Source organism: Pinus tabuliformis, chromosome 5_2 (assembly GCF_031772625.1).
Source record: "Pinus tabuliformis cultivar Carrire ecotype Pingquan chromosome 5_2, CPIR1, whole genome shotgun sequence".
In the NCBI taxonomy this organism is placed as follows: domain Eukaryota; kingdom Viridiplantae; phylum Streptophyta; class Pinopsida; order Pinales; family Pinaceae; genus Pinus; species Pinus tabuliformis.
The window spans coordinates 568620916-568637444 of record NC_142306.1 but is presented as its reverse complement, the minus strand read 5'-3'; positions in this window follow the sequence as shown (position 1 = coordinate 568637444).

The following is a 16529-nucleotide window of genomic DNA, read 5'->3' as shown; positions in this document are numbered from 1 at the left end:
AATGACATGTCATAAGTACCACATTAATAGTCCAATTCAGTAGCCTACTACACCATCAATGAATGACATAATGTCAATTATTGTATATAAAAAATGCAAAATTAAAGGAAAAGGGGACTTAGAATCAATATTCGACATCCAAAGGAAATAAAATGAAAAATTTAAGGATTACATCTAGATTCATATGTAATAAATCTGGCATCCACCACTTGCTAAGTAAATGTTAGTAATGGATCTATATTTGGATGCTAGCACCACATCTAACATGTGGTGAAACCTAAAGCAATGTATTTCCTCATCCAAATCTAGATTACTCTTATCTAGGTGGCATCTAACTTCATCAGCTCAGAAACCAATAGTTAAGTCCATATTTTCTTTTGAACATTAAATAGAAGTCAAATTGAACCAAATACATAGATTTCTAAGGAAAAATAATTGAAACAAATTGGAAAACACATCAAAAATCATAAGAAAACAAATCATCTCTAGTTATGTACAAATGTGATAAAATAAAATTTAAATAATTAAAACTCATTCAAATTCATAACATAAGTGAAAATTAGAAGGGTCCCCATTATTTTATGAATAATTCATATCAAAGGGAGGGGGGGGGGTTGTTATACAGACTACAACAATTGGTGACTAACTAAATGAACTAGTTATCACTACCATTGATAATTTAGGAAGACTTTTATCCAAAAGATTATAGCATGATTCTTTCATTTCAAATTCTAAAATTTCAAGAATCTATGATACTACATACTTGTGAAAATAATCTTGTAATTCCAAATATTCATCACTTAATATTAGATTTTCAAAACTCACTAAATTAGTTTAATTTAATCTAACAAGTAATGAAATTGGCCAAAATGGGTAAAGCTTTTATTATCATAAATGTTGCATGATTTTGGTCCTCATCTCCTTTTACTCTCATTGCTTCATTGCCTGCAAGAATATATAGCCCCAACAAAGTGTCTTAGTACCATGCCCTTCTGCTAGCGAGTGTCCATAACCCCTGTGGGTTTACTTGTACTTCCAACACTTTAAAGTGCTTTCAACTTCTTTCTTTTGTTAAGAAATTTATTTCACCCTTTTTATTTATAAATATAAATATCAACACTAGGAAGTGGGGTGGTACAAGAGTTGTTATATTTAGTAAACTATTCAAGCACAAAAATTTAGTATTGGGACTATTTTCCACTTCTAGTTCTCCTTTAGTATGTTTAACTATTTATAAGAGTAAATCTCTTGCAAGAACAATACTAAAGTGTTGTTACTTAGAAACAAACTTTTGAAAAATAAGTATAGCTTAAATATAAAGATTCACTGCAAAAAAAAATTCTTTGAAATTTTGAAATGTTGTAATATTCTTTAGATAAAGCCTCCATGAGGATTTATGGAAAAAGTGTTGTTGTAAACTATCCACAATAAATTCTTTCATCTACAAAAACCAATAATTAATGCAAATCTATACAAAAAAATCTAAAGTCTACATTGTAAGCAACAAAACCAAAATAAATTTCAAAATTTTCAAGAAATTTCAAATAAATAAGGAAACAAATGTATTATGGGAAAAAATAAATATCAGTTTGCATAAACAAGGAACTTCATGCATACAATCTCTTCAATACTTGGTTGTTCACAAGGAAGCTTCCTAACTCTCCCTCCAATGATCAAAATGTATGTTGAAGGGCCAATCTTTTGGGAGATTTGAAATGGACATACCAAGGGGTTTTGAAATTTAGTATGTTTTCCTTTAACCTCATGGGATTTGTCCCATTTCAGCATTAAGACATGAAAATGAAGTCATTGTTACCAACTACGGATCTATCAAACCACTTTTCAATAGTTTGTTAAATAATATTGAATTTTTGTTTTGTTTTTCTTGCTCTCCCAATTTTAACAAAGTTTCAAGTTTTCTCTACATTGATGGGAAATGAAAATCGCTTATAGATTGGGCAAGCTATAGAGAAGGAAGGAAAACATCAGGAGGGAGAATATCTTCCTTTTCATAGACAAGGAAGAATGAAGAGTTTCCTAAGGCTACCTTTGGTGTAACTCCATCTACCGACAAATCATTTGGAAGAGATTCATGTTGATTGCATTGGTTTTCTTCAACAATTTTTTTAATAATTCTAATGATATTTATATTGGTGGATTCTACTGGAGAATTTTTCTATGAATGATAATTTGTAAAATATTTTGTTTTAATACCTTTATTAATAGCAAACTGAATTACTTTCAAAGATGAAAAGTAGAATACATTGTCTAAAACTAAAGAATCAAGGATACCAAGCATAGTAGTAATATTATGTTCAAGGGAAGAGATAATCTAATTGTTGTTTACAATTTTAAATGGGATGGCCTTTGTCCATCTTGTAAATTAATACTTATTAGTCAATATATACTTGTGTAGTAGTCTCTTAAGCAAAGAAGCAAGAGGAAACGTTAAGTTGGCTCGACCAACTGGATCAGCTGCATCTACTGCTTTTGGTTCTTTTCCACGTGGAAGCAACAGATCCAATCCCAACTACCCAAGAATAAGGTTTCACGTGTTGGAATCAGTATGTGGTTAATAGAGCTGTTCACATGATACTAGTGGTTTCATTCATCCTATCTTATTGATTACTGATATGCCTGTAGTTAGCTAGTGAATAGTGTGTACTAATATTAATGGGGTTAGATCATGCACAAGGAATACTATGATGAAGCTCTTATATATTACGGATATGCTTAGAGTCCCATGCCGAGCTGTAAGTTGATCACGTTATACATATCAATAAAGCTAGAGTCGTGATGACTTTAGAGTAATTTCTCTAATTATATCAAATCTTGACTATTGAAATGGACTTTTGATTATCAGTTTTTGTAAAAATAATGCATGTTTCTTCTCTTTACCTACATTAGTCAGACATATTTTTCATTTTTTGGAAAAATCATGAATATCCTTGAATAGTGTAGGTTATTAATATCTAGCATGCAAAAATTTGTGTGCAATGGTGTCACCACCAAAGTGTCCCCTTTTTGGTTTGTTGTGTAACTCTATTAACCCTTGAATAACATCTATATTTTCCAAGCACATAAGTACAACATTGTCATAATTTTGTGAAACAATACTTGATCTATGAACTGCTATTAAGAAAGTTTAAACCTTAACTCTATATTCTTCTTTGATTACAAATACTATGAAGTGGTGCCATGGTTAAGATAGAATTTCATATCATTGTACCATGAGTTTGTTGAAATGTCTACATAAAATATTTCTTTAACATTCATTTCAAAATCATTTTCCGTTTCGATTTAGCTGCTACCTTACAAAGACCTTGTTCTCTAATAATCTTTGCAAGCTTTATCTCTGGATCATACTCCTATAGTGTGGTCCTCTAATTTTCCCTTTTATCTCCCAATTGTTTTTGAACTAATAAGTGGCATACAACATGATACATAACAATAACTTTCCTATGGGGTTTCAATATATATGGTTGAAAATGTTTCACCACTTTAAAGACAATAGAAGCTTACTTTTCCTCTTCTTGATATCTTAATTCAACTCCCTGAAAACTAGAACTCATAAAAGAAATGGGCACTTCATCACCCTTTAAGTTTTTCTAAGTTAGCATTGTAGAAAAAGAAAAATTTGTAGTAAAAGTATATAGAATAAATTTATGATTAAAATTAAAGCTCATCTGTGTTGGAGTTTGTGAAATGGCTTATTTAATTGAATTGAAATATTCATTTTCTTTGATGTTCCATTTAAATAACACATTTTTCTTTGTCATATGTTGGAGTGGTTTAACTATATCTACAAAACTAGGAACAAATATTCTCACAAATATATTTTTCCTAGAAATGATTGCATAGACTTCTTATTGTGAAGAAAAAAAAAATTGTGAAAAAAAATTGTTCTCTTTGGATCTATCATAAAACTAAATTTGGATATAAAAAAAACCCAAGAGTTTACCTTTTGTTACTACAAATATAGTCTTCTTTGGGTTGAGAGATATGCCATACCTTTGATAAGGATCAAAAAAATTCTCTAATAGATGTATATGGTTCTTTCTATCCTCTGAGAAAACTATTTCATCATCCAAATATACTACTATTGTTTTATTAAGTAGCCCCCTCAAAGCAATGTTAATTTCCCTTTGAAATTTGGCACCAACATTAATTCATCCAAAAGGAATTTTTTTGTATGCATATGTTCCCCATTTCATTCTAAAAGTAGTTTTTAATTGATCATCATATGCTACTAAAACCTCATTATAAACTAAAAAACTATCTAGGAAAGGCAACATTTCAAAACCTAAAACACACTAAAATATTTGTTCCATGGGTGGAACAATGAAATTATATTTACCTGATGCTTTGTTGAAATTTTTGAAATCAATGCAAATCCTAATTTCCCATTCCTTTTCCTAATAGACACAATATCAGAAACTCATTGGGGATGTCAAATAAGAAATATCATTTTTACCTCCAAGATCTTAGTGAGTTGTTTTTTTGTTGTTGTTCCATTGTTGGATGCATCGTTTGCAATTTTTTTTAACAAACTTTGAATCTTTCTTGAATTGTATTGCATGTAGAATTATTTTAGTGTCATAGGTCCTTAAATAAATATGACCCTAATATATATATATATATATATATATATATATATATATAGATAGATAGTTATATTCCTTGAAAAAATGAATAAAAGTGACTCTCTTGGTAGGCATGTATCCAATACCTAGAGTAATATTTTACATGTATTGTTCAGTATCGAGATTGATTACATCATATTGCATTAAATAATATTATGGTTTTATAGTTTCTTACCCCTTTAAGCTTAACTTTCAAGTATGTTGTAGCGGCTACAACCACCCTCCAAAATTTTGCCTTCGCTTCATTTTGGAGCCTCCCACCTCAAAATCATTGCAGCTATTTTGCAATGATCAGCGACTTGTGTTTATTTGATTTCATTTGATGCTTAAAAACTTGTGTTCACTCAATTTTCCCTTTGGTCAACTACAAGTCAACCCAGCACTTCGTTCACATCCGGTTAATGGGTTGTCGGGAAAACCTGCACAATCCTGGAGGGTAGTCTATCTTCCTCTTAGGAATTGCGCAGAGCATCCCAGCAGCTACCGTGCACTCAAAAATTGTGCATAGCAGGCCATCTAACACTGCTATCCAGAAATGCGCAAAGCAGGCTAGCCGAAACTGCTCTCTAGAAATGTGCAAACCAAGCTAGACTAGTTGCACTTCTCTCTAGAAATCTGCAGAACTGACCAGCAGAACTGCTCCAGAAAAATCCACAAAGAAGGCCAACAGCACTACTTTGAAAAATTTTGCAGAGCTAGCTAGCCAGCGAGGGTCACCCAACCCAAAAACAACGCAGAATTTTTCCCTCAGTGATTGTCCATTGCATGTGCCGGTAGGTTGCCTAGTTCCCTCCAGAACTGCACAATCCTTCCTTGCATATCGAGTAGCTTTTCCCGAAAAATAAAAAAGCAAAAAATCATCCCTAGGTTTTAGGGATCTATTTTTAGCAGCAGGAGTTACATGTAAAGTCGATTTTAGAAACTTCCCGCCAAGTGTTGTTTTTTTCCTAGATTTGTCGCATGCACATCATAAACCCTAATTTCACCAAATCTATTTAAACAACACCCTAGAGCTCATTTTTCACATTCAATCTTGTAGCTATAACATTCTCAAGGCATCTAGGAACCTTCAGCACAGCCAGCACAAGTTTTCCAGGTAAGTTTTGCTTTTCATGCCTTTTTCCAATTTTTATGTCGCTTTTTAGTTTTTGGCTTGTTTGAGTGTTGTTTCCTTGGTTTTATTGAATGAATGTTGGCGTTTTAATGTGCTTTAACTTGTATAAGTGTTGTTTCAAGTTTTTCATTACCTTTCCTTAGTGTCACATGTATAACATTGTTTTTGCATTGATATTCATCGTTGCGACGACTCTCTTCATGAGCTTCTTGGTTTTGTTGTTTGACTAATTTCTACACTTTCCTGAATTGCATGCATGTCTGTTCACTAAGATCTGCACCAGCTTTTCACACAAATTAAGTCCTTCACATTTTTAGGTTTCCATTGGGTAGATGCGAGCTGTCTTGCCCCATATCTTGTTTCTCCCAACATGCTCTTGGAATTCTTGCAAGTCAAGGCTTTGCATTTCCTCTAGAAATTGCATAGAGGCTACCCACACTAGCTCCTAGCCATGATCTGTGCAATCATGGAAGGCAGTGCCCAGTCCTATCCACTGGAACTACGCAATATACAATTCCATCCAGAAACCCAGCCTGATTTTTCTATGCATTGCGCAGTTTCAGTCAGCAGTCAGCCTCACTGGACTGCGCATTGCATAGTTCCAATCAGCAGTGAGCCTCAATGGTAACTGAGACTGCACAATGTGCAGTTCCAGCTAATAGTCTCCCAGCCTCCTGGAGTCAATTCTATGCAATCTTGCCCACTAGTCACCAGTTTGTTGCCCAATTGGTTCTCGAGTTGCTTGATGTTTTTTTTAGCTAGCATTGTCTTACCGAGAGTGTCTTCTTTGTCTCTAGGTACCACAATGTTTTTAGCAGCTTCTCATCAGTACAGGTATCATGGCCTCCAAGATATCTCGATCAAAAGATACAGTTGAAATAAGTATTGGAGATGTGGTTGAGCAGGGGTCTATGAGCTTGCCCATGTACATAGACACACACTTGTTCATTGAGAAAGACATCAAGATCACATGGCAAGACATCAACACTATTTTCGCAGGTAGCTTTGAGGAGAATCTGGAGGACTGACAAGTCTATGTAAACATCCATAAGTTAGGATTGTAAAAGGTTGCATGCAAGTATCCCATATTACCATGCGTGGATGTGATCCACTGGATTGTCTCACACACTAATCCGAAGATGATGATATTGAGAAATGTCAATGGAGCAAAACTTGCTTCCTTCAGGATGAAAGATTATCAACAGATGTACCATTTTCCATTGTTGGTGAGCAAGATCGATGCACTATTATACACTCCCCACAAAAACATGAATACAAGATACATCTTGAAGCATTGGGTAAGGGAGCCATCAAAGTTCAAGACGACACTGAACCAAATAAACAAGACAAAGACACTAAGGAAGGCATACCAATTCTTGGTCATCTTCGCATGATGCTTGTATGGCCAAGGGAGTATAGAGACCTTCCCATAGAGTTGGGTTGTTATTTTGGATCAACTGGAAAGTGAAGGAAAATCATTCAACTATTCCAACATGTTGGCTCTCCAGCTGAAAGGCTATGTATCCAATGCCCAGAGTCTATCTAAGGACCAACAAGCAATATTCTTCATGTATGGCTACCTTCTCGATGCAATATGTGCCCATCAACAATTTCTTGGCATGAATTGGGCATGGACACCTTCAAAAAATGTTGTGAATGTATATTACAAGTTTCTCTTAGAATGCGGCTAACGAGGAGTTATGGCTAGAATATCTGACCATTTCATCACCCCAATGTACACGATGATATTTGATAAGATCCACCTTGCATGTCCCAAGTAGCAATGGAGGCATTGTTGAACATTGAATATTTGTACACCTCACCCAATCGCATTTTCATCAGGATGTACAATGCGAATAAGGCTCTGCATGTGTTGTAGAGGTTTTCCACAAACAAGTTGGTCATGCAAGAGGTTGCATACCACATCTCGATAGGGTTATCAGCTAGATAGCACGAGAAGAAGAAGGCACTATGGCCTATGCTTCCTTTGCGAATTGGGTTGTACGCGATCCAGAGTTTGAAAGAAGTGGACGTCGAGGTAGAGGACTTCAAGAACTTTAAGTTTGAAACCAAGAGTTCCAATCTGTATGATCCACATGGATCATGCAGGGACCATTGTGCAAGAGTGTACTATTCTTGGATCCATGGGGCAGGTCATTGGCTAGAGGAATACCCATGGAGATATTGTTATAACTCCTATAGGCTCAATGAATCATTCAGCATGGCAGTAGAGTGCCTAGTAGAAATCAAGGCAGTAGCACCATAGGGAGCAGTAATGGCAACAACAACAAGAAACAAACCTGTGCAATACAAAGGCAAGAGGAAGATTGTTGTCCCTACAGTTTCTTAAAAGAGGAATATTACCGAAAGCGCAAAGATGGAGAAAAAATACAAGTTTAGGGAAGACCCACTTGTGGAAAGAGTAGGTTTGGAGATAGATGCAAAGAGGTGACAATGTGACAGGAGGATAGTGCAAAGAAAAAGGGAGATGAAAATACTGGAAGAAGAAGAGAGGAAGTTGTAGGAAGTACAACAAAACCTTAAATAAGAACAAGAGTTGCGCAGAAGAGAGAAGGAAGCGTAGCATGAACAGGAACATGAACAAGAATAGGAACAGGAGGAAGTGCAAGGCACACAGACAACGTAAACCACACCAATATAGGTCGAAGCCTCTAAACCAAAAATAGATGAGGAACAGGGTGAGCAACCACGGGAATAGGAACTTGCTCCACATGATGAACCAATAGTAGAAAAAATGGATAGGATATGGAGCAGGTGGAATAGGATCAGGATATCGAATCATTCCAAAAGAAACTGAGGTCACCCCACAGGCTTATCAGGATACCATTCTCCTTGAGGATAATCTGGGAGCAGATGTGTACAACATATCCTTTGATGAGTCACATCACAGAGTTGTAGATGCACGTAGAGCACACACCCTAGATGAGCATGCATCACCTACTCACTTTGAAGAATGGGTGATTGTGTCAGATGTACAAAGACATCCAGCTACCTTAGCTAATGCTACAAAGGCTGAAGCCAAAGCTACGAGCTTGAGTGTGAAGTTCTTGATAGTAGAAAACAAGCGCATGGCTAAGGAGTTGCAAGCAGTCATGCAAAGAGAGGAACAATAAACAGGATCCGTTAGAGCAGAGATGAAGAAAGCGATACTTGCTGAAGTATCGGCTCTTAAGACAGTCATGTGGAGACTGTATGACAGGTTCATCACCGTTCACAAGGAAATTGTCCATCTACATGGTCATCATCAACATTGCATCAAGATAGCACGAACACTCATAGATATACATGCCGCAGTTGATCATGTATAGACATGGACAATGAGGTACAAGGGAGCCCCGCTTCACTTGCACATGATGATGAATCCTTAGGTAGAGTTGGACAAAGCACGCATCCAAAGTTTGATCTAGAACTATGAGGAGGTCTCGCCACTCATCACCAGTTTTGACACTTCGTACGCACTATTTTTCCGGAGTTTGGATGTCGTGGTGAGATAGTATGCCACCCCTTCGATTGGTATGTTCACTAAGGCCAAATAGAAGAACCAAGTGAGACTGGAGCTCAAAGCGTACTTTGATTAGTTTATGCTCACAGCCACCAGCACAAATTTTCAAGTCATTGTTGATAACATGCAGATGTACATCACCTGTTCGGCCTTTCTTAGGACTAAGCTACGTATGTTACATGAAGAGTTCAATAGAGGTTCCAAACCAATATACCTGGAATCAATGGAGGCAAGAGTTCATTTCTAGAAATACATCATCAAATACTATGCGGAAACCATTGCACATTGCCAAGCATGGCATCAGTTCATCACCGAGGATCACGGAGAGGAGTTTGATGAGATTGCCTTTCCATAACCATCCGAGTCTTAGTGTTGTCTTGTCTGGCTGACTCAAGCAAATTTTGTCCCACATGGGTATATGTTGAAAATGTATTTTTGTAAACATGTTGTAAATTGGAATTCCAAGTGTCATTAGTGGAATGCAAACAGTCGTATGTAATGTAAAGAGTTATATAATGAAGTTGAAGAGTCATGAGGGTAGTCCAAGAGTCATAAAGGGGAATGTCAAGGGTCGCCCCACCCTTTGTTATAAATAGAACTGCATAACTCATAGAACAGGCTTTTGGGAGCCAATATTTTGCTAGACATTGCTTAGAGAGGGCTTGGAGAGTATTGTGATGAGCCTTGGCTTCACCACAGTGAAAAACGAGTACATATCTTTGGAGGAGCAGGTGATGTTGACTATAAGGTTCCACTATTGGGGCTAGTGGTTGTCATGGTTTTATGTATGGATGGAACTTTCACTTTATATAATATAACAAAGCCATCATGTTTCATGCATATGTTTTTATTGTAGTTTGACTATTCTAGTTACTTAAGCAATGTACATGGTTTTAACTTATGCATTTATGTATGGAATATTTCATATGTGATTGTATGATTCTTATTGAAGTGTGTTGTTGGTTTAACTCATCACTTTGAATTTTCGACTATTCTTCTTTCCAATTTGTGATGTCTTTAATCTCGTGTGTTCCTTTCAGACTACGTACTATTACAGGATTCTAAGGGACACACATCTCTCCCCCTCCATGTATTAGAACCTTCCCATTCATCTCTCTTGACTTTCTGTAAGTTCACACCCTTGCTTCTGACAAAGATATTTATGTGCGTTATCGCATTCAAGGCGCTATTGTACTACCCACTATTGGGACTCCTACTCCAAATGGTCTGAGGTATACTTGGGACTTCTTACCGGGGAGATCCCCTGACATGTTGGCAGGTCTAGCACTGTCACCATTTCTGGCGCTAAAAAGAGGGCCAAATGACAATGAGTCCTCAAAATCTATTTTGAATCCCTGCACATATATCATGACTTATGTTACAATTCACCCTTCGAGATGTATGTCTTATGGAAATGTGTTTGAAGTCTCAAGGGAGTTCTGGGATGACTTGTGACAATACACATATGATGGTGAAGGCGGGCATAGAGTTGCTTTCGAAGATTTCTATGATACCTTGGAAGACCTTGGGGATTATTTGGCCTGCTTTTTGTTCACATTCATGCTTCAAGGGCACCCATTGGAATGGTGTGTCACACAAGGAAAATTTTAAGGATGGAAAATTATCTTGAAGTTTAAAAACATTGGTGAATCTCACTAGTCCTTTATATGCAAACTATACAATGTTTATTGATGTATTTTTAAAATTATTAAAAATATAATTATTTTATATATATACTCTCTATATAATGTTGGCAATTTTTAAGGTAAAATAATTTTATATTGTAAATTTGGGCGAATCATTTTTATAAAAAAATGGAAATTGGTGAATCTATTTTTTTGGAAAAATCATGGAAAATTAGCCCACCAGCGAATATTAGCCCCTAAAATTTTCCATGGTATCACACTACCTGATAAACCTATTCACTCTTTCAACTGGTTCATTGAAGAGATAGACGTGCTTTCCATCATTTTGACTGTAAAACACTTTAACAAAAATATTTTGGAGTTACAGAAAGCTCTTGATGAATCCTTGCTGCAATTTTGGGATCACTTTCGTAATCTCACATTTCAATTATGAGAGGATGAAATTGACTGGAAATTTCTTCGTGAAATATTTCACTATCTTCTTCACATATCTGAAAATCCATAGGTGTTAGAATCATTCAAACCTATTCCAACATACCTCGGTGTTAGAGCTGCTAAATCTAAGGGGGACAAGGCTATTGTCACAAGTGGTTGTCCGTCCTTATCTCATCAAACAACTTTGGCCCCGTAGTGCGAGGCAGGAGAAGGTGCGCACCCATATGTTGAACAATCAAATCCTCCTACCCCATGTGCTCTTGAATTTTGATGCAGATTTGGCTTGCAAGATTATTGGTTGTCACGTGGACTTGTTTCCTCAACCTTTATCCCCATGTTCTATTGATCCTCAAAATTGTACTTTGTTGTGTTCTCCCATTCCGGACTCCACACTTATTGTTCACGAGGATCAATTTATTGATGGAGTTGGTGTTGAACAACCAACCTACGTTATCATTTATGATGAGTATGTGTGGGAATCTAAAGAAGAACCTACGGTGAAGGATGACCTCCTTTTGTCCACACCTCATCCACTTTTCCCTGACATCTTTGGTGATTCTGTTATTGTTAATTTTCCATGTGAGAATTCATTCTCAAATGTATCTACTTTTGATCATTCACAGAATACACCGAATGTCAGTTTGTCATTGCATAGCAGAGAGGACACATCTATGTTTGTAAATCCACTCAATATTTCATATGTCATTTCCAGAAATGCAGAGGGTGAACATTCTTGCTTCTCATCAACCCTCTATATGATTCATCAGATCATGAGGATGTCGATGAATTTTTCAAATTTTCTGATCATGGTTGTCGTGATCTCTTTACTCCTTCATTTGATCACGATGATGATTCATTCATTGTTGATATTTCTAAGCCACTCGTCTTTGATGATCTATCTGTTGATGAAGTGGAAACCCCACAAGTTGTCAAGGCACTTCAACCTGAGCTAATGGTTATGTTAGGTCCTCGTTGTCTCGAGGTTGATTCCACTTCAATTCAAAAATCTGTTGAAACACCAAAGGCTCCTCATCACTCTCCTATTTACATCGAAGATCAATCTAGTTCACATAACTCACATCCTCCACCTGAGTCACATGATCCCATCGCTCATGCATTGGAGGAATCATACACAACAAGCACTCTTGCTAAATGTAAGTTGTCTTTATTTCTCATGTTTGCTTGTTTTTCATGGTCAAAAGAGTGTGCATGTTTATCGTCTACACACAGTGTGATGCATAACCATGGTACATCTGCAAAATTCCTATCTTGTACCTTTATTCTTTTATTTTCTGTGGAATTTTTAAACTTGGAGCATGTTGGTCTCCACTGTTGTATTTTTATTGTTTGTTGGTTTATTTGCTTACCTTTCTCGTAAACAACACCTTCACAAACATGGGTCAACCAATGCATCGATGGTTGCATTTGAAATATCACTTTATGTGAAGAGGTCCATGCACTGTTTAGTTTAGGAGTAGGAGTAGTGTTTTCCTTCTTGTTTTGCTTTGTTTGCATGCTTTCTTTATTTAATTTGTTTGTGTTGCATGTTTGTTTGATTTTCCTTCCTTCTTTTCTTTCATTTACTTCTTTCCTTTCCTTTCTTGTTTGTTTGCTTGTTACACACCCATAGGTTTAGTTTGCATGAAACCGTGTGTGGCTCTTGAGACAAACAAGGTAAAGTAGAAGAGGACTTGTACAACTATCAACACTTGGTTATCTATCGTCCTCTCTCTTTATGAAGAGCTTGTTTTCTTCAGTTGATGATACCCTGATGGAAAATATGTTATATTCAAAGTGATTCTTGGTGAAAACACAACACTTGCACTTTTAACTAGTACCACCTACTCTAATTAATTCTTTTGGGTTAACCCTTGTCAGCTCAGTCAAGTAGAGTAAGGTGAGGGGGAAAACCTTAACAAGTATTGTTAGAGGTATATATAAAATACTTCTCTGAAGGGATAAACTCTTATGATCTCAATAAGTCAGGATCCTCTTCCGCCTCTGTAATAAATAAGTTCCTATGCACAGTGCTTTGAAAATAAAAATAAAAATAAGGAGAAAGAATAGAAAGGCTTCTTGCACAAAGAGGTGACGCAAGTAACTCTATCGGGGTACTGACCAGGCTCACTGGTAGCGAAGCAATGCTTGTGTCCCTGCATGACTCCATCAGGGTACTGTCTAGGCCCATTGGCAGTGAAGCAACACCAGAGATGCAAATAAGAATCTGACACCTATAGTACTTGTGCACCAATATACCCCTCATCCCCAATCGAAACAACTTAGTTGACTTGGCTTGGTATGTGTTCTAACTGATCAAGAGAATGGTAGGGACTATATGTTTAACTCAATCTTATTGTTGAATCCATGACGATCAAAGAGTCGAAAAATACTTCTGGAGGATTTAGACTCGCTTTTCACAAACAAGGTCCATACAAAGAGCTGGAGTTCTACAAGTGTGTCACCAATGTTGCAGCGGATACAACCAACCTCCAAAATTTTTCCTTCACTTTGTTTTGGAGCCTCCCACCTTGAAACCATAACAGTTATCCTGCACCAATTGAGTTGCAGTACTCTCCAGAAATGCACAAAACTGGCCAGTATCACTGCTTCGGAAAAATGTGCAAAGCAGGCCAGCAACACTACTCTGGAAAATTACGCAGAGCTAGCTAGCCAACCAGGGCCACTCAGCCTAGAAATAGTGTAGAAGTTTTCCCTAAGTGACTATTCATTGCATGTGTTGGTAGGTTGCTCTTTTCCCTCTAGAACTATGCATCCTTCCTTACATGACGGACAACTTATCCCAAAAAAGAAAAAAGAAAAAAGTGAAAAAGCATCCCTAGATTTTAGGGATCTATTTTTAGTAGAAGGAGTTATATGCAAAGTCAATTTTAGAAACTTTCTGCCAAGTGTCACTTTTTCCTAGATTTGTGGCATGCCCGTCATAAACCCTAATTTCACCAAATATATTTAAACTACACCTTAGAGATCATTCTTTAGATTTGATCTTGGATCTCTGGCATTCCTAAGGCATCTAGGAACATCCGGCACAGTCGATGAATATTTTCCAACTAAGTTTTGCTTTTCATGCCTTTTATCACTTTTTCTGTCGCTTTTTAGTTTTCGGCTTGTATGAGTGCTGATTCCTTTGTTTTATTGAATGACCGGTGGCTTTTTAATGTGTTTTAACTTGTAGAAGTGTTGTTTCGAATTTTTCCTTAACTTTCCTTAGTGTCGCATGTATAACATTGTTTCTGCACTGACAGACGTTGTTGCAGCGACTCTCTTCATGAGCTTCTTGGTTTTTCCATTTGACTAATTTCTGCACCTGACTAAATTGCATGCTTGTATATTCACTCAGATCTACACCAGCTTTTTACACATCTACACCAGCTTTTTACACACATTCAGTCCTTCGCATTTTCAGGTTGCCATTGGGAAAATCTGGGTTTTCTTGACCTAGATCTTGTTGCTCCGAGCATGCTCTACTCATTCCTGGCAGTCAAGGCTCTACCTTGTCTCCAAAAATTGCACAGAGGCTACCCACACTGGCTCCGAGCTATGCTCTGTGATGAGCCTCGATATTGCAACAAGAATGCTGCAACTCCCAAGACTACAAAATTTAATTTTCAACTGGGGGTTCGTACAAACTTAAGAGGTATCGACACTATATGTGTAGCATACAATGTGTCCTTCCTTTGTCGTTATGATGTAATGGAGTGCATGTAATGAAATCAAATCCTAAACTAATTGCAGAAAATCAAATGCTCGAAATGGAAACCTTAACCTATTGCAAGAAATAAAATTTAAGGAAAGAAACCTATTCTAATTACATAAAGTAAATATCATGAATAAATGTCAACCATTACATTTCAAATATTTTATATCTATTAATAGATTTCATTGGATGTGGCAATCAAGAAAATCATCATTGTATTATCCAATTCATAAATTTGTCCATTAACCCAAATCGTTGAGATGTTTTGCATGGGTAAAAAGGCAAGTCCTAAGTGGTGTTTATCCCTCCTCAACCATTTATTTAGAGCCTAGGGGTCATGATTCAACCCTAAGGGACCAAAACCAATATTTTTGAGCAAATATGGGCAAGTATATACATGTTGGAAGAGTACTACAGGAAACTACAGGATGTTACAGATTTACTACAAGAAGTTATAATTCATCGAATGACCAAGAAAATAAAATCCAAATTGGATGGGACAATTTATTTTATTTACTAGGATGTATTAGTTCTCCATTCCAAGTTGAATCACTCAAAAAGACCTTTTTTAACCCATGCTAAAAAATTGCAAAAAATTACTAGTCTAAAATCTAGAAATTTTTGAACTAGCAAGCTAGTAAATCTATCAAGTTCCTAACCTAATCAAGTGAAAATTCAATGGGGTAATTTTTTATTAAATATAATATTGTTTTGATCTAATTCAAGTGGAATCAAATCAATTGAAGCTTGTTAGAATATTCTAAAAAATAGCATAAATTTTTCTGTTATTTTCCACAAGGGACTTCCAGAAATCTAGATTTGGGAATAAGCAAACTAATCCAAGTAGCTCAATGATTAATATGACCTTCCAAAGTTGTTAAAAGGATGAAATGATGTTTTTGATCCTGCAAAAGAACTTAATTCAAAAATTTAATCCAATCTTACAACAAAAATCATCAGTACTAAATGCAAAAATAGGAAAAAACAAGAACAAGAGATTCATGTGAATAAGAAGTGAAAGGAATAAGAGTAAATGATACAAAAGGGATTTGAGGCTTCTAGGATGTTCAAGTTCAAGTAAAATAAAATTACTATGAAGGAGACCAAGATTTAGAAGTTGAACATGACACCAATCTTCATTATTTCCATCAATATGATTACATCCCTGCAAGAAATGAAAGTGGAGCTACAAAAATATGAGTTCTCTCCATAACAAGACTACAAAAAATCAACCCCTAGAGGAAAATTCGACTTAGTACTTATAAAAAATGATTAGGAAGCATTCCCTATGAAAGGAGAAAACTTTCACAACCAAAATACCATAATTAGTGGATCTGATTCCCAATACTAGGAATCTGCATTAAATGACAAGGAACACATTCCTATATTTTCTCAATCATTGGAGCTCCAGAATCTGTGCAATTATTTCAGAATATCTTATTGATTTATTACT